Here is an 18,167-nt window from a genome sequence, read left to right on the forward strand (position 1 = left end):
CGTAAACGGAAGCCGAGGAGGGACGAAGGAGCCGGGGAGGAGGTTGGAGCAGCGCGATGGGGGACTCCAAAGTGAAGGTGGCGGTGCGCGTCCGCCCCACGAACCGGCGAGGTGAGACTTTCCTCCCTCAGTGACACTCCCCCGCTCCCCGGCGCTGGTGTGAGGGGAGCGGGCCCGAGGGGCAGAGCGGGGCGGGAGGCCGGGGGGTGCCGGTCCTCATGGGTGTCTGTAGGGGCAGGTGTGGGTGTCGAGGTGCGCGTGACCCGTCGCGGGGGCGTGTTTATAGGTGTATGTGTCGGGGGGGGGTGGGGGGGAAGTGTGTATAGGTATATTTATTTATTAATTAATCTTTATGAAGATCTTAGTTTTGTCATTTAGACGTAAGGTATTTTCACACTCTCTTGTATAGTCAGTTTTTCCCTTATTTGTGCTGGCTTCTATGTAGCAAAGGGCAAAGACAAAAATCACTGTAAGGCAACAAACTTTGGCAGAGGGCTATTCTGCAGAAAATCTGGTGACGAAAAGAAATAGTGAAAGAAGTATACTGAAAATCTGTGAAACTAATGCAGAAAGTGAGGATAGGCAGCAATATATTAAAAATAGTATTTCACATTCCCTGGTACTATGAGAAATGCAAAATGAAACAGTAGCTATTAGCTTGGCATGTCAAAAAAGGCCAGTTGTAAGGTGCTTACTTAAGAATGTTGTAGGAGATAGAGTGTGCGGCAAATCGGTTTGCGATGTTACAGCAGGGAGTGAATTCAAAAGCGATTTCAGGCAAGAGGGAGCTGGAACATTTCTGGGGACCAGTAGCACTAACAGTGGCAGAAGCAATGGTGAAGAATTTACAGGATTTCAGCACAGAGCAGGAAAACTAAAACAGATTCCGATAAAATGCCAGGGCAGTTTACTGGGAAGGATGTTTCTACTTTAGAGAGCTCATTTTTGCCAGTTTGTAAATTCATAGCGGCCGAGAGTCATGAATGCCTCACAACTGGTGACTGCAGAGCTAGAAAATGGAATGACAACAGCTCAGCAGCCGCTTTAGAGACAGCCAGCGTGGCTTCGCCGAGGGCAAATCGTGCCCGACTAATCCAGCGGCCTTCCATGATGGAGTGACGGCATTAGAGGACGAGGGAAGAGCTACGGATGTCACCTGCCTGGAGGACGTCAGTGAGGCACGGACAGGTTCTGGATAAATGGCTTTTAATGGAAAAACTGAGAACAAAACACGCACTACCAAAGCTACTACATCGTCAACACACCTCCCCCCTCCCCAAACCCACCCGTTCCCCGCAACAGGCCCAGTCCCACCCCCCGCCCCAGCACTGGCTGCAGGGGCCTTGCGCTTGCCGCCATTTTCTGGCCGGGAGCCATTTTGCCGCTTCTCCGCTCGCTTCTCCGCTCGCTTCTCCGCTCGCTTCTCCCTCGCTTCTCCGCTCGCTTCTCCCCTCGCTTCTCCGCTCGCTTCTCCCCTCGCTTCTCCGCTCGCTTCTCCCCTCGCTTCTCCCTCGCTTCTCCGCTCGCTTCTCCGCTCGCTTCTCCCCTCGCTTCTCCGCTCGCTTCTCCCTCACTTCTCCCCTCGCTTCTCCGGCTGGTGTCGTGCCGGGACACACTGCCCTGAGGGGGTGGCAGGTCTGTCCCCACGTCCTGCCGTGGATCCTCAGCCCTCATCCTGATGGGAGTTAAGTGCTCCCTGCTCAGGGTGGCTTTGGAGGCCTTGGGGACACGAGTCATTGGGGAGCATCTTCTCGGGCAGCCACAGCGAGCTGATCCTGCGCTGGGGGATGGAGCCACTAGTGCCACCGGTGTCCACGGGCACGGGGACGCTGCTGGAATCGTCCCGGCTGATCCCCCCTTGCCCCCAGGGAGCAATCCAAGTGCCTCATAGCCTCTTCCAGCAGCACCACCTCAGGCAGCACAACGTCACCGGCTGGAATCACCCCGGGGTCCCTGATGGCTTGGACGTGGAGGGCAGCAGAGTGGCTGGGGGAGATGTTACCACCCAGGGGGTGCCCTCATCCATGGGGACATCACTCGCCAGGGAGATGTCACATCCTGGGAGGATGTCCTCATCCATGGGGACATCACTCGCCAGGGAGATGTCACATCCTGGGAGGATGTCCTCATCCATGGGGACATCACTCGCCAGGGAGATGTCAACACCTGGGAGGATGTCCTCATCCATGGGGACATCACTCGCCAGGGAGATGTCAACACCTGGGAGGATGTCCTCATCCATGGGGACATCACTCGCCAGGGAGATGTCAACACCTGGGAGGATGTCCTTAACCATGGGGATATTGTTGCCTGGGTGGCTGCCACTGCCTGGGGGTGCCGCCAGCGGTTGGCTCTGCTGGACAGGCCATGGTGCGTGTACTGTCCCTCGACGTGGTGGTGGCTGCGGAGGGACGGTGGCAGCACTGGACGGGCTGAGGCCGCTGCTCTGCCCTGACAGTTGTGGGGCAGGACAGCTCAGCTTGGCTCTGGGGGGCCCATTGCTCTGCCCAGGCCGGGGGGAGCCGCAGCCCGGGGGTCCCCACAGGGCAGCGCCTGGCCGGGAAGCAACGCTGTGGCCGGTGACAAAGGTGGCAGCTGGAGGCAGGTTGGTGCTCGTCCACTCCGAGTGGGAGACATGGGGGTTGAAGCAGCTGCTGCTTGGAGCCATCTGCAGACCTGCAGAGGTGAGAGGGAGATGTGCAGGGGTGAGGACCTGGAGGAATCTCCTGGGGCACCCCCTGAGCCAGCCCTGAGCACAGACATCCCCTGCTCTGTGCCGGGTGAGTGGGGAGCTTGTGGCAGGGACGATTGTCCATGTGGTGGTGAAATGGGAGAGATGGCTCCAAGAGATTGGGGAATTATCTATAAATTATATTTACTGGGCAGGTTGATCCTGACAGAGAGACATGAGCACTCACTGGTGATCACATCCCAAGCCGGGACAGGAGGGCGCATGAGGGGACTGAGAAGGAGAAGGGAGAGGCGCAACGGAGAAAGGGCTCTGAATTTCCCCAGAGCGAGTCCCGGGGCTGTCGGGGTCAGGGTTAGTCCTCACCTCTGGTGTAGAAGGTTTTGGGGAAGAGGAATGGCTGCAGTAGCTGGGCCATCGGAGGAGCCCCAGGGCCGCACAGTGTGTGCTGCAGAGCTGGCAGTGCCATGGTCACTTCTGTCCTGTGGATTCTGTTTGAGTGTTGCCTGGCAAGGAATGTTGGGGCTCCCCGTGTTCTGTCCCGCCCCCAGTAGCTTTGACTGCTCTTCATGCAGAGGGAAAGGGTTAACAAAAGAGTTGAGTTAAGAGTTATGGTCAATGGCTCAATGTCCAGGGGGAAACCAGTAAGGAGTGGTGTCCCTAAAGGGTTTGTACTGGGACCAGTACTATTTCATGTCTTCACCAATGACATAGACAGTGGGATTGAGTGCACCCTCATCAAATTAGTGAATGACACCAAACTGAGTGGTGCAGTTGCCTCACCTGAGGGAAGGCATGCCTTCCAGAGGGACCTGGACAAGCTTAAGAAGTGGGCCCATGTGAACCTCTTGGAGATCAACAAGGCCAAATGCAAGGTCCTGCACATGGGTCAGGGCAATCCCCAGTAACAATACAGGCTGGGGGATGAGTGGATTGAGAGCAGCCCCACAGAGAAGGACTTGGGAGTACTGGTGGATGAAAAGCTGGACATGACCCGGCAATGTCTGCTCGCAGCCCAGAAAGCCACCCGTGTTCTGGGCTGCAGCCAGAGCAGGGGGGGCAGCAGGGCCAGGGAGGGGATTCTCCCCCTCTGCTGCGCTCTGGGGAGACCCCCCTGCAGTGCTGGGGCCAGCCTGGGGCCCCTGACATCAGAAGGACACTGACCTGCTTGAGCAGGGCCAGAGGAGGCCACAGAAATAATCAGAGGGATTAAACACCTTTCCCATGATGAAAGGTTTGGGGTGGTTCAGCCTGGAGAAGGGAAAGCTCTTGGGGAGACCTTATTGCCGCCTTTCAGTACTTAAAGGGGGCTTATAAGAAAGATGCAGAGAGACATTTTAATAGGGTCTGTTGCAAGAGGACAAGGAGCAACAGTTTTAAACTGAAAGGGGGTAGATTTCGATTAGATGTAAGGAAGAAATTCTTTACTGTGAGGGCAGTGAGGCGCTGGCACAAGTTGCCCAGAGCAGCTGTGGCTGCCCCCTCCCTGGAAGGGTTCAAGGCCAGGTTGGACGGGGCTGGGAGCCCCCTGGGCTGGGGGAAGGGGGCCCTGCCCGGGGCAGGGGGGTTGGGACTGGGTGATCTCTGAGGTCCCTTCCAACCCAAACCACTCTATGATTGAATGACATTTTTGTTCTGGAGCAACTTTCTGCAGACGTAATTTTTTGATCCCGCATGTGATGAATATTAGGAGCAACAGTGTGGCTGTGAAGCTGACTGTGGAAGAGCCTCTTAAGAGACATCTCCTCAAGGCAAGCGGGAGGCCGTATGCTGTACAATGCAGCTCTGGGCAAGAGGATGTCTCTGCAAAGAGATGGGCCTTTGAGCTGAGGGTGTTGGAAGAGGTGGCTTGGTATTTCTGGCAGCTACACACTGCTCCTTGCTTCTCTGGTTGCGATGGCCTTGTGCTGTGCAACAAGCTCTCCTTCATGCTCTTCACTCGTAATAACGTGGTTCTTTGCCTTTCTGAAAACTCAGAAAACTTACCGGCACAAACCCGATGCTCCTTCCCATCCCAGTTATTCGCAATCGGGAGAGGTATTCCCAAATTTTAAGAGAAAATATTTTTGTGTTTTCTTAGTTTTGCAGGCATCCATGAGTGAAGGACCAGAGTACCTCAATCTGTCCCTTCAACAATCCTTCCCCGCTCCATGTTTTCAATTGGAAACCGCACCAGTGAGCTCCTAAATCCAGGTATCATGTACACCAGTGAAGTGGAGGTCTGGAAGCAGAGACAGAAGCAAGGTCTAAGTATCAGAGCTGGGCTTCATTTTCCCAGTAAGCAGACCCAGACCTCAGCTTGAGTTCCCTCTTTATACACATTGAGATATGGATAGGTACCTTAGGGAACATCTAATGTCAATGCTCACCCATACAGAAATACCACGGGGACTTTTGATTTAGGAGCCAAACTGGTTTGTTTGTTCAATGGGCACGTTTCCAGCAGAGGCCCATGACACCAGCTTTTAGCAGTACACTCCCAACACTTGACATTTATTAAAGCCACAGCTCAGTGAGTGAGGTAATTACCTGGGCATTTCCATTTTCATTTCTAGTAAGTCCAAATTAAAGTCCAAATAAAGTACATTTTTAGCCCTTCGGCAAAGATTACTCCTTTTTTTTTTTTTTGAACACTTTCCTTCAGGTAGTTAACCATTCATAATACCCATCAATAACCGCTTAGCTGAAGGTATTAGGGTTTAGGGTTACGTAGACAGTAGTAGTCAAAATGCTGTTTCATTCTTTTTGTCACATAATCTTTACTGTATGATAAGCACTACGTAGTAGGCACAAAGCAAAAAGGAGGCCCCCGGTATTTACTTCTCTCTGATAACCCGTGCTAATGAGTTTGCTGCCATTTTAGCTGAAATATGGATAAAAGAAATCCCATCTCGTGTCCTAACGAGCGCAAGCCCTGAGCGTAGACAAACCCTGGGAAGGGCCACATAAGGGTTGTGGCAAGATCAGTGGAAATCCTCTGCCCAAATTCAGGGTGCCAGGACCACATCTGTGTCTCCATGCTTGGCTGCAGCATTTTAGGAGCCATGGGAGAGTTGCCAGCACCCCTTTGCTCTCCCACTTTCACCCCAAAGGAGCTGGTCCAGGGGAATGGGTGCCACCAGGCAATGGGTGCTCATGCTGCGAGGGCGGGTAGAAGTCCTTGCTTGTCCCCAGCTCTTTCCTTAAAAGCAGCAGGGGAAAATCAATAAATAAGGAAGGACAGGAAAGGGGACCATTACAATTAGACCTGATTTTATTTTGCTCCGTAGCCACCGGGCGTCACTCTTGCCTATAGAGTCAGAAAGGAATTTTTGGTCGTCGCTGATAAAATCCCATTTCATCCATAAATTCTACAGCTCCCGGCACTGACAGCAGCATCCCCATTTATCAAAATTTCCCAAGTTTCAACATCAAATTACCAACTCGTTAAATCTGGGGGTATCTGGAGCTGGCAATTTAGCCTGCGGTGTTATTTGCTAAACATAGGCAAAACACATTAGGGTTTTTTTATTATTATTATTATTATTATTATTAGTGTAAATGCAGCTGGATAATTTAGATCTGGGTTTGGATTAGGATCTTGGCCAGTGTCTGTCGGTGTCTGGATTACCAGGACATGCTCTGAAGCTGTACAGCTTCTGGGGAAGAGGGAAGGTGAAGAAGAGACAAGGTGTGGATGGGCAGAAAAGCAAAAAAATGTGGCTTTTGCAGGCGGCGCCTCTGCAGAAGTGGAGCAAAACCAACATGATTCAGCAGATGAAGCTGTAAAATATTCCAACCTTTGAAGTCAAGGCAGTTCAGCCCTGACCATTCATGTATCTCAGAAGTACTAGGAGATAAACGCGGGAAACATTACACAGCTCGGTAAATATGCGTTCATCAGAGTACCCGTAATTGCCATTGTGTTGGGATTTTTGCTTTTATAGAACTACAAACTTGTCTTACAACTGCTAGAAACGCTCTCCCGCTAATTTTGTATTTTTCAAGTTCTTCAGAGATTCTCCATTTTCTCCAAAGACAGAAAATCTATTTTCCTTTCAAACAAAGGAAATCCAGTGTGGAGTCTTTACCTGAGGAAAGAACCTCTCAAAGAAAATGTAACACGGCTGGTAAAACCAGTTGCTCTGAAACACTCTGTATCAGCAAACTGAACAGCTGATAAGAATAATAGAAATTTTTAGTCAATGAGAAAATACTCATCAGGAACCTCATCCTACCAGCACAAAATTTGCTAATATTGCCTGGCCTTGCGTTGCTGCCAGAAGTATGAATTTGTACTGAAATCCCACTGTATGGGAGAAGCACCCCAGCCAAAGTGTAAGAAATTTCACTGCTATAAACAGGGCACATATGGGTTTATGGAGACATCGGGGTCTGGCTATTGATTTGTGCTTTCCTCTGGGTAATACATGTCCTATAAGCCATGAGATTTATGACCAGGACTTTGAACTCTGGAATAACTTTTAAAAAGAGGGGGCTGTCTATAAAAAGTGTGGTTCGGGTTTTAATCTGTTATAATCTAGTGCCGCAAGAAGACTTCGAGAGTTCATTTATTTGGCCGTGAATACTTTTCACACTGAGACTAGGAGGCCACACTCAAATACCTTCAAAAGTTCATGCCAGGATCAGTGAAATTCAGAGTCACGAATGACCCAGGGAACAATCAATCCTTTGATTATAGGAAGTTCCTATTAAAATAATGGAGCACAGAAAGTGCCTTGCTAAATGAATGTGAGTCTCCCAAACCTGTACATTTGCGCAAAGTGTTGGCTGAGAAATTTCAGCAATTCCTTTTAAAAAAAACAAAAAAAAAACAAAAAAAAAAACAAAAAACAAAAAGCAGACAACATTTTGATATCAAGCAGAGTTTTGACAACTGATTTGGATAAATTGAATTTCTCTTTTATCCAGATTTCTTGACCTGTTCTTAATACCAATTTCCCTTGGTGCTTGCTTTCTTGATTATAGTTGAAAGAAATTTATAACAATCTATCTTCTGTTTTCGCTTCTACGTACCTATAAATTTCTACTACATTTATATATTTGTATCTCCAGACTGAAAGCAAGATAACCTGAAGGCAAACTTATCGTACCAGAATAAAACTCTTTACTCCTGGGACTGGCCAAACAACAATCTATGAAAAATGCAAAACAGCAACAGGTCTTGTTTTTAAACTGTTTCGCAAAATATTTTTGTGCTGAGAACCTGATCACTGAAGATGCTAAAGTGCTGCTGGCTGCCCTGAATGCCTCCCAGTCTCTGACTGGGACTGTCCCAGTTGGTGCTCAGCTTCTTGCAGAAGTGGACCCCTTAAGAGTTTGCATACAACTAACTAAACACTAGTAAGATCCTCTGTTTTAGTTTTCCAACACCTGAATGATTTATGGCAGAAAGTAGGTCTACTGCAAATTCATAATTGATGCGTCTCTTTGATACGCAGTCTAACAAATGAAAAAAATATTTAAAATACAATTGATTTGTTACTTGTTATGGACTGGAAGAAGACTTCCAAAAGACTGTCATGTTTTCTGGCTTGCCCTGAGATACAGTTCTATCTAGAAGATCCGAGATCCAAACCATTCATACCTTCACCTAAACAAAAACAAAAGCCATCTTCTTCCCTTGGGTCCTGGTGATACACACACCCCAGCCATCCCAGTTATGTGGGACACATTAAACTGTTTTGACTTGGTTACTTCTAAACAAAACCAATGAAATTCAGTTGCTTATAAAAAAATGAGACGGAGGCCCTCTTTTTCTCTCCTCCACATCACTGCTTTAATCCCTGCTATGACCAGGTGGGTGTAGCAATGACTGTAGCTCCTCAACCTGATGAAAATAGTGTTGCATTCAGAAATTCGATAAATGAATGGGAGGGACAAGTAATGCTTCCCCCCCCCCCCCCCCCCCCCCGGATGTTTTGTTAATTAAATTAGCATTTAAATAGCCAGAGCTAATCTGGGAAGTCAGGCCCTCATTACAGTAACTAGGAAGGGGGAAAAAGCTGCAGACAATTCCCTACAAGATGGGGTTAAGTTGGCGTTTCACAAACTATTTGCCCAGCCTGTCCCTCCCAAGTGAAAGCTGCCACCCCCCCCACCCCACCCCCCTTTCCTCCCAGAATAATTAGCATGTTCCAGTGCTGTGAATGGAAACAATATCCTCCCTCCAAGCTGTGCCCCTCCAGGGATGCTTCCCACAGATTGTGAAACTCTGAGCCAGGGAAAGGGCTTGCCGAGGAATTCACAGTGGGGTAATTACACTGAGGTAGCTTGTGCCCGGTGCAAGATAAGTTGCATTACTGTAATTCATTGCAGGAGGCAGGGGCTCGCATAAAGGAAATGTCCAGAGGCAAGACTGCAGAGCCATGAGAAGTCATCGCCTTCCCAGAGCCCCGATAAAACCCGACGTTGAAGCTGAGGATGGTTCTTTGGCCTCCGAGGATGTCTCCGTCTTCAGAGAAGTTTGCAGAACGTAGCAACGATCACGTGCGAATCTGGTTTCTCTTTGGCAATTAGAATGGAAGAAAGGTTGAAAGGGTGAGTTTTCAGATTTTAAAATAAATTCTTCATCCCAAGTAGAAAACTGAAGCAAAGCTTGCAAGAATTGGATGCTTTCACTTGTTATTGTCCATGTATATGGCACTTAAACATGCTGGCCCCTCTTTCTATCAAATGAAAAGCTGGTCTGCAATCCTTTCCCCACAAGATTTACTATTTAATTTTACATATAACAGAGAGACCAATGATAACTAATATCGAGGAGAAGATGCAGGAGGAAGGGCTGGATTTGGGTGACACCTGCTATCCCCAGCAGTATGCACATCTGGCAGGTTTCATCCCACTTATTTAAATCGTATTCCAGGTGACTCAACAGAAAAAACATCACCCTCCACTTGCGGCTCATCATGCCCAGCTGTAAAGCGGGGTATATTTTACCTCCATTGCAAAGTACTCGGTTTCAGAAGACGTTGGTGCGGTTTGCTGAGGCCCCGGCTGGAAAATACCACAAGAAGTTCAAAGCCCGGTTTCATCCTGTAATTGGATCCTCAAGTCCACAAGTGCAAGAACCAACTGTGCGGGCTGACAGCAGGTCCTCCCCTCTTCCAACAAGAACCCCACCACAACACGGGGCTGTGGGGCTGAGCTGCAAGCGTGGCATACCCAGGAGCTGCTACTTTCTGCTGCTATGCACAAAAAAATGTTGTTTAAAGCTTTTGCCACCCTGTTTGATCTGACTGCTGTTATTTTTTCTTTCTTTTTTTTTTTTTTTTAACTCTAAGACATCTTCTTAACTCTCATGCTCACTTGGGATGCTCTTAAGAACATGGACTTTAATCCCAGTGTTACTTAAATACCAATTTAATATTTGTTTTCTCTCTGCCTTGACAAGATATTCCTCAGGTCAAGCAGGCATGAAATGATAGATATTGAGTGCAATTCTTCTGGCAAGAAGAGCTACCTTCTAAGATCTGTTATAAATTGAGACCACAATGGATCATAATCCAATTATAATTTTATTAATTATAGCAAGTAGAATATGAGCAAAGACAGCGCTGGACGGCAGGGGAGTCTGCGCTCCGCCAACTGCCGTACTGATCAGTTCAAACAGTTCCTTTTTATACATTTTTACATTCGTGGTTGTCTTTGATCAGTACCCCTTCTGCTTGCACAAGTATCTGGTTTGTGTAAGCAATTGCGGTTATCTTATCTCACGCAGTCATCTTGTCTCACAGGTTATCTTGTCTCACACAAGCGTGTCTGGCAGCTATTTGCATAAGCAGTTTTTTGTCTTTTGCCGCCTAACCTTTACATTGAGCTTAACATAAATTTCAATAAACAATACCCTTAGTTCATAGTTTCTTACAATCCCCCCTTTTTCTTTTATCCTATTATTGTTTATTAGATGCTACTTTCATTTTCGTCACTGCAAACAAACCTTTTTCCACAATTCCAACATTTATCATAACACTCTCAAGATAATACCTTACAATTACAATCATAGTTTTCACGTGGCATAACGCATTCACAACAATCTTTTCCACCAGGAAGCTCCTAATAGATCATCCCACCATTCTGAGTCTAACATTGAGGGTGTTTTCAGAGCACCATAGGTAAAACAGCTCTTATTCTATCTGCTATGTGCAGTTGTCGCCTTAATGTTTTTGCCGTGTGTTATTTATTCCTTGCTTTGTTCAGTTAATCCAACAAGTTGTGACCAACATGCAATTTGCTACTACTGTTTCACCTGTTGGTGTTAAGCAAATTCGAGCTGTGTGCCGAACTGCACAGTCAACCGTACTATCAGACACTCTGTAAACAATAATCAACAATTTATTAGCAAACAAGAACCTGAAATAATTAACTGTATAACAATCCAGCAAAGTCCCACGCGACACAATCAGAAAGAGAAAAAGTAAGAACCAAAGATATCAGCACTGTCCTTTGGATGTTGTCCTTCGATGTCTTGTTACCCTTACTCACGGGGCGATAGCGATAGAAAGATAGAGTCCAAGAACAACAGTCACGCCGCGCGGTAACTCCTCTGATCAATAACATTTTCTTCTTTGAACTATAAGTCTGTTTCCATCACCTCATCAAGGTTTCGAGGGCGTCTTAGTTGTCTTCGTGATCTTGGAGGATTGGGGGGAGGAGGTGATCTCCGACACCAGCCACGAGACATTCCCTCGCATACCGCGATGGCAACGACAGTCACCACCAATATAATGAAAAATCCCAACAGCAGGCGGCGCACACGGGATCGTCCCCTACTCCCATCTTCCCAAGATTGCAATCCAGCGGGATCAGTAAGATTAGTGGGATAGTCCAGCCCCAGGCTAGCGGCTTGACCGAGGAAGGTCCAAGTGCGCAATGAGCGGAAGTTTCTCTTCCACCCAGAATGCCTGTGCTGCCTAGATCTGGGCGGGCCTGGCAGTTGTTTTTGCCATCCGGGTATAGCCGAACTTTCGAGACCCTCCAACAACACATGCGCTTTGGACTGGGGGCGTGGAAATCCATTTTCCTGCTGCGTATGTGGACCCTGACTCCTGATCCCTACAGACCAGGCAGGTTCGCCACTCGCGCTCTCACTCTTGTACCTCCGATACCGCGAAAACAATGGAGCGTGCTTATGCATGGGCAGCAATTTATTGTGCAGCCTTGATGTTGGTAGCCCTCACTTTGTTTGCCTTTTTACTACATATCTTTTGCCCTTGTAAATGTTCCTCTTTCAAGTACCCATGTAGTTGTATCTGCTTATGTAAACCACCATCTCCTTTGGTTAACCATGTTGAAAATTCTGTTATAGGTCTTTTCGGCGGTTTTGGTACTGGCTGTTTTACTTCTGTCACATCTTTTACTTGGATTCTCTTCTTCCCACTAAAATATCTCCATCCACCCTTCTGTCTTTGGGAAAGCAAAGCCACTCTGATGTTGGACATAACAGTAAAGCACTTGCTGCACAAATTTGCCACTATTAAAGCAAACCATACCAGGATGATTAGCAGAGGTCCGGTATAACATATACTCCCACCTCTCATGCCTATGGGGTTGCAGCCCACAGCTGAGAAAAAGGTCTTCTTGGTGGCGAGCACAGAGGTTAACCCGGTCTTGCCCTCTACTGTTTAACAAATCCGTGTGTTAAGAGTTAGTCAATTCAAGTGCAGCTCCTTTGTAGCCACTTCCTTTGTTTCTAAGCAAAGCAAAATTTTGGCACTTTCCGATAGTGTCCTCCCATCAACTCTCAGGGACATCACAAATTCTGGGGACTAACCTCTTTTTCCCCGTAAATCAAGGTTACAGTTCATGCCCCTTCCCTATACAGTTATAAGACAATTTTCTCCATCTGCAAGAAATACCACATCCGGTAACACATTTCACATTCACACAAAACCCACGCTTCATGACATCCATGCATACACTCGAGACAAGGTATTACCAATTAGGTTGATTTTCTAGCAATGCCTAATTGACTCCAAAATGCTCATAATCTCACATGTCTGTCAGTTAATGCTCGGTAAACGCCAGCTTTTCCCTGACAGTTTTTTTTTGTTTGGTTTTGTCTGTTTTTTTGTTTTTGTTTCCTTATACAGCAAGTAAGTAAATGAATAAGTAAATTTTCACAGTGTTACCTCTGAACCCAGTCAAAAACCCAGTCAAACCACTGGTTAAGAGTCATTCAATCCCCTCCTGATGAATTTACTTAGTCCTTTGAGGGTGACTTGTAGTTGGTCAGTTGATGGTACCACAGTCCACTCCTGAGGCTTTTCCACCGGTCCTTTTCCTCAGGAGGCAAGAGTCCACCCCTTTTCTTTTGTTCGGATCGCTGTCTCGGTGGTCAGCAGCACCTGAAATGGACCTTCCCACTCGGGAGTTAATGATTAATCTTTCCACACTTTTATCAATACCCAATCACCTGGTTTTACATTGTGGATATTAAAAGCCAATGGTGGTATTTGAGGCAGAAGTCCTTTCTTTCTAGTTTCATTAAAGTGTTACCAATTCATTAAGTTACTTCTTATTACATACTTTCTTACATACTGATCTCCTACTTCAGGGATGACAATATCCCTGTCATTACTCATACATAGTAATCCAAACATCATTTCATAGGGAGAAATTCCCAGGTCTGTTCGTGGCTGAGTATTGATCCTTAATAAGGCCAACGGCAGGCATTTAATCCAAGACATCTGAGTCTCAATCATTAACTTAGTCAAGGTTTGTTTTGAAGTTTGATTCATTCTTTCTCCTCTTCCAGAACTCCGAGGATGCCATGGGGTGTGCCATGCCCATTCGATCCCTAAGGCTTCAGATAGCTGTTGTATATATTTTTAAAATGAAATGTGTTCCTCCGCCCAAGTCTATTCTTTCTATTAATCCATATCTGGGGATAATGTTTTCCAGTAACACCTTGGATACCATGCTTGCCATTGCCCTTGGTGTGGGGGATTGCTTCCACCCAATGAGTTAAGTGAGCCACTAATACCAACAAATACTTCACCTTGTATTTAAGGTAGCTCTGTTAAGTCTACCTGGAGGCTTTGTATGGCTAGCTCCTATTCCCCAGCCACCTTTTTTTTTTTTTTTTTTTTTTTTATCTCATTACCTTTTTGTTCACTTTTTAACAAATCAAACATCGATCAACTAGTTGTTTAGCCACCATATATATTCCTATACACCCATATTGTCTAAGGAAATGATCACAAAGTGATTGTGTTCCCCAATGTATTTTCTAATGTATTAATGACAGAATTTCTCATGATCTGAATTTCTCATGATCTTGTTTTGTTTAACATCTGCCTTCCATCTGCTAAAGTCCATTTTCCTTCTGAATCTTTTCCCCCCTTATTTTTAAGTATATCCTTTTCTTGTTCTGTGAAATTTGGGGCTAAATTCTCATAATCCCCTGGTATTATTACCAATAAAACTACCAATGATGATTCTGTAGCTGCTTCTCTGGCTACTTAATCTGCTAAATTATTCCCCCTTATTTCCATTGATGCTCCCCTCTGATGTCCTTTCACATGCACAATTGCAATTTCTGTGGGGAGCTTCAGGGCTTCTAAAACTTCTCTGATCAGCCGCTCGTGTACTAGCTCCTTCCCTTTTGTATTTATAAGCCCTCTTTCTTCCCATATTTTTCCAAATGTGTGGACCACTCCAAATGCATACTTTGAGTCTGTGTACACTGTCCCTTCCTTATCTCTCAAATATACCAATGTCTGTTTTAGGGCATAGAGTTCACAGACTTGTGCTGACCACCCAGCAGGTAATTTCCCCTTTTCAAACACTTCCATCTTCTGCCTCTCGATAATTACATAACCCAATATTTTTCCTTCTAGGCATCGAGAGGACCCATCAATAAATAGTTTTTCTCTATAGGGCAAAGGTTTATTTAACAGATCTTCTCTTATTTTCGTTTGATAATTTATAAAATCCAAACAGTTATGCTCTGGTTCCTAAATATCCTCCCCGATTCTCCTCCCATAATTCTAGTAATTTAACCACTAGTTTTCCTTCACCCAGCACCACACTATTCCTAATTGCACTTGTAAATCTCTACCTAGCAAATTACATCCTACCCCTGGCATTAACAACAAATCATTAACAGCATATTGATCTTCCCCTTGTATTAACACATTCTTTATAACTGGGACCAAAAACCCCTTCACCTTTAGCCCCTACAGCCCAAGTTGTATCTTTTACATAATCTTCCTCCTGGGGTCTTAATTTCAAATTTATCAAGGGCTCTTCTGTTGGTATATCCCCCAGGAGGTAGAGTCCCTGACACCCCTAGTGATTACCACCCTCATCCTGTTGGGTTACTTCAAACACCAACAGGTCCCGTATTCTCTGGGGGCATTCTTGTTTATAATGCCCCCCCTTCCCACAATGAAAACATTCCCTTGTGATTTCCCTAGCCAGTGGTGCCTCTTGGTTCCGCCTTCCCTTTCATTCCCTTGCCTGTTTCAAATTTGTGATTTCCCGTCTGAGATTCCTTGTGTTTGTTTCTAACAGCTTCTTGTGCAGTTATCATAGTTTTAGCTTTAGTTTTAGCCTCTTCTTCATCCTTCCTAATATCTACTTTCTGTGCTTCTCTCAGGAGTTCCTCCAGACTCTTATTATAATGACCTAGAGTCACTCATATCTCTCCTCCGCTCTTGTTCATTCTGATTCCACTGCAGAGGGGTTACAGGGAGTTTCCTTTCCCCGGGTATCCCCTGCTGATTTTCTCTCTCCCATATCCACATTCCAACCGTTCTGATCATCTGTCTTTCTTCAGGAGAGAAAAAAATTCCCGTAATCGACTGCATCTCCTCCCATGTATATATATACTGGGTCCCAAAAATTGATCAGTCTTCTCTGACAGCCCCACAGGGTCCTCTAATAACCTCCTAAATTCATTCTTATACGCCCTCACTTCTACATTAGTGAGCGGCACATCCACAAATCCCATCCCCCCTTGAATTCCTGCCGCTGGGACTTCCCGCAAGGGATTAACCCTAGCCGCCCCGTGCTCCCTTAAACGATTTCCCTTAAATCATGTACGAGCCGATATTTCCCATTTGGTTTCTTTACAGGCAGAATGGGGGTGTTAAAGGGTGACATACAAGGCTCTAAGATTCCTTGTGCTAATAATCGATCAATTTCTGGTTTTAATCCTCTCCGTCCGTCTAGGGAAATGGGATATTGCTTTACCCTCACAGGTATGTGGGGTTCAGAAACTTGGATTTTAATCGGTGGGATTTCCAGTCTACTAATTGTGTCCGGAGAGTACCAGACATCGGGGTTAATTTGTTTTTGCTCATCCACGGTCAAAGGATAAGTAGACACTGTTAGCTCTTGATTTTTCACTTTAATTTCTAATTGTAATTCAACAATTAAATCTCGTCCTAGCAGATTAAATTCTGCTTCAGGGACGAGCAAGAGTTCACCCATTCCAAATTTATTTTCAGTTTCGAATACCACATTTTTGATTTTGTTTACTTTAAATGGTTCTCCTTTTGCCCCAATTACTTGTACTTTTTCCGGGGAAATTTTACATCCCTCAGGTATTTGTTTAATAGTCGATTTTTCAGCCCCAGTGTCTACTAAAAAGGTGAACTCTTGTTTATGGGGACCTATTTTTAATTTTATCAAGGGCTCATGATGACTCCGGTCCCCTAAGATATAGAGCCCCTGGCTCTCCTATTCCGTTTTCAATATTTCCTCATCCCTGATCCTTTCTCTGCAATTCTTCTTTATATGTCCCTTCTTTCCACAGTAAAAACAACATCTCTGTTCCTTCTTTACTACTACGTTCCCTTGTTTCGTTCCAGCAGATCTGTGTTCACCAGTTCGTCCTTTACGATCCTCTCTGACCGCTGCTACCATCATTTTTACTTGTCGCTTGCTGCTCTCTTTCTCTCGCCTTACATAGACTTTCTGAGCTTCTCTCAATAATTCATCCAACCCTCTATTCTGCCAGTCTTCTAACTTTTCAATCTTCTTTCTGATATCTTCCCATGATTTTGCCACAAACTGAGTTTTGAGGAGTGCTTGCCCTAAAGGGTCGTCTGGATTTACCCCAGAATACAGCTGAAGGGCTTTCCTCAGTCGTTCCAGCCACTCAGTAGGGCTCTCATCTTTCTTTTGCATTTCATTAAATGCTTTATTAATATTCTGGCCACAGGGTACTGCTTCTCTAATTCCCTGAATTACTATAGTTCTCAGGTCCTGCATATGAGTTCTATGCACCGGATCCTGATTATCTCTATTAGGTCTTTGGAGTGGCCATTTAATATCCGCTTGAGGTCCCTGGGCATGTTGAGCATCCCACAGTCTCATTCCTGCTCGTCTAATCATATCTCTTTCCTCGGTAGTAAATAATTGACCAAGGATAGATTGCATCTCATCCCAAGTATAAAGGTTTGGTCCAAAAAATTGATTTAATCTTTCTGCCACTCCGAGTGGGTCCTCAATTAAGTTTCCCATCTCGGTTCTTTTAAAATCTCGTAGGTCAGCCGAGTTTAGGGGTACGGAAATATATCCGATCACGGGTTGAGGTCCCCCATGGGTATTTCCCTTAGGGGGTACATCTGAGCTGCCCCTTTTTGGCTTCTAGTTACACGTCTAGGAGGAGGGGGAGACTCTTGTTCCGACTCCGGTGGGGGAGTGGGCGCTCTGGGGACCTCTGGAGGGGCTGTGGGAGCAGGAGGGGAAATGTAAGGAGGGGGGGTTAGAAGGGTTTCGTCTAACCCTTCCTTCTTTTTCTTTTGTTTAGTTTATTTCATTCAGCGGGTAAAGTCTAGCTCCCAGTCTTTTTAGCCACACTCCCGCATACTGACTTTCTTCCGGGTTAAGGGGTTTTTTATTATTAACCCAGAGATTTAATTGTTGCATTTATCCAATCTTCTTCTGACCCGCAGACTGGCCAAAAGACATTTTTAGAAATCTTCTTCCCTCCCCATATCTTAGTACAATATTCTATCATTTTCTGCTTATCTTTCCCTAGTGTTCCAGGGAAATATCTCCAATTGTCTAAGATATATGCCAGAGGGGTATTCTTAGGTACAGTGGGTACCCTTCCCATGGGAGTCGAAGGCTTGCTGCCCTTCGCCCCCATCTTCTGGATTATCCACAAACACACACTCACTTGCTCCCCTTGTTCCTGGCCCAGTCCCTCGCGGGAAATGGGAAACGCAGTACTTAAGGGTCCGCACTCGCTTGGTTCAGTATATCGAACCTCTCATTCGTTATAATCCAGGAAACCCAATCCCGCCCGAACGGTAAACCCGCGAACAAATTCGCAATATACTTACGCATCCTGCGTCTTCGTCCGGACTCCCGTGCACAGAATTTTTATGGGATTTTACCGGTTTCTCCTTTGCTCATTATTCTAGAATTTAGGTTCGTCGGTAAGGATGGGGTGGGCTATCAGTCGCGGGGCCGCGGATTGCCGCGGGGCGCCTCCCCGGAGGACAGAAGCCCACCGTTCCTT

At 46.1% G+C, this 18,167-nt stretch overlaps 1 long non-coding RNA gene across 4 annotated transcripts; it reads left to right on the forward strand.

Annotated features, from left to right (window-relative positions):
- Positions 1-9,927, forward strand: LOC122154527. 4 transcript variants are annotated; one of them, XR_006166504.1, is made up of 6 exons: positions 7-111; positions 968-1,188; positions 4,770-4,882; positions 6,401-6,553; positions 9,008-9,229; positions 9,555-9,927. It is a non-coding gene; the product is annotated as an uncharacterized LOC122154527 (long non-coding RNA). The 4 variants fall into 4 exon arrangements; XR_006166506.1 differs by lacking the exon at positions 6,401-6,553 and having other exon boundaries at positions 953-1,188; XR_006166503.1 differs by lacking the exon at positions 6,401-6,553.
- Positions 9,928-18,167: the final 8,240 nt, after the last annotated feature.

The sequence above is a fragment of the Tyto alba genome, unplaced genomic scaffold (genome assembly GCF_018691265.1).
Source record: "Tyto alba isolate M040663 unplaced genomic scaffold, T.alba_DEE_v4.0 Super-Scaffold_40, whole genome shotgun sequence".
Classification (NCBI taxonomy): Eukaryota; Metazoa; Chordata; class Aves; order Strigiformes; family Tytonidae; genus Tyto; species Tyto alba.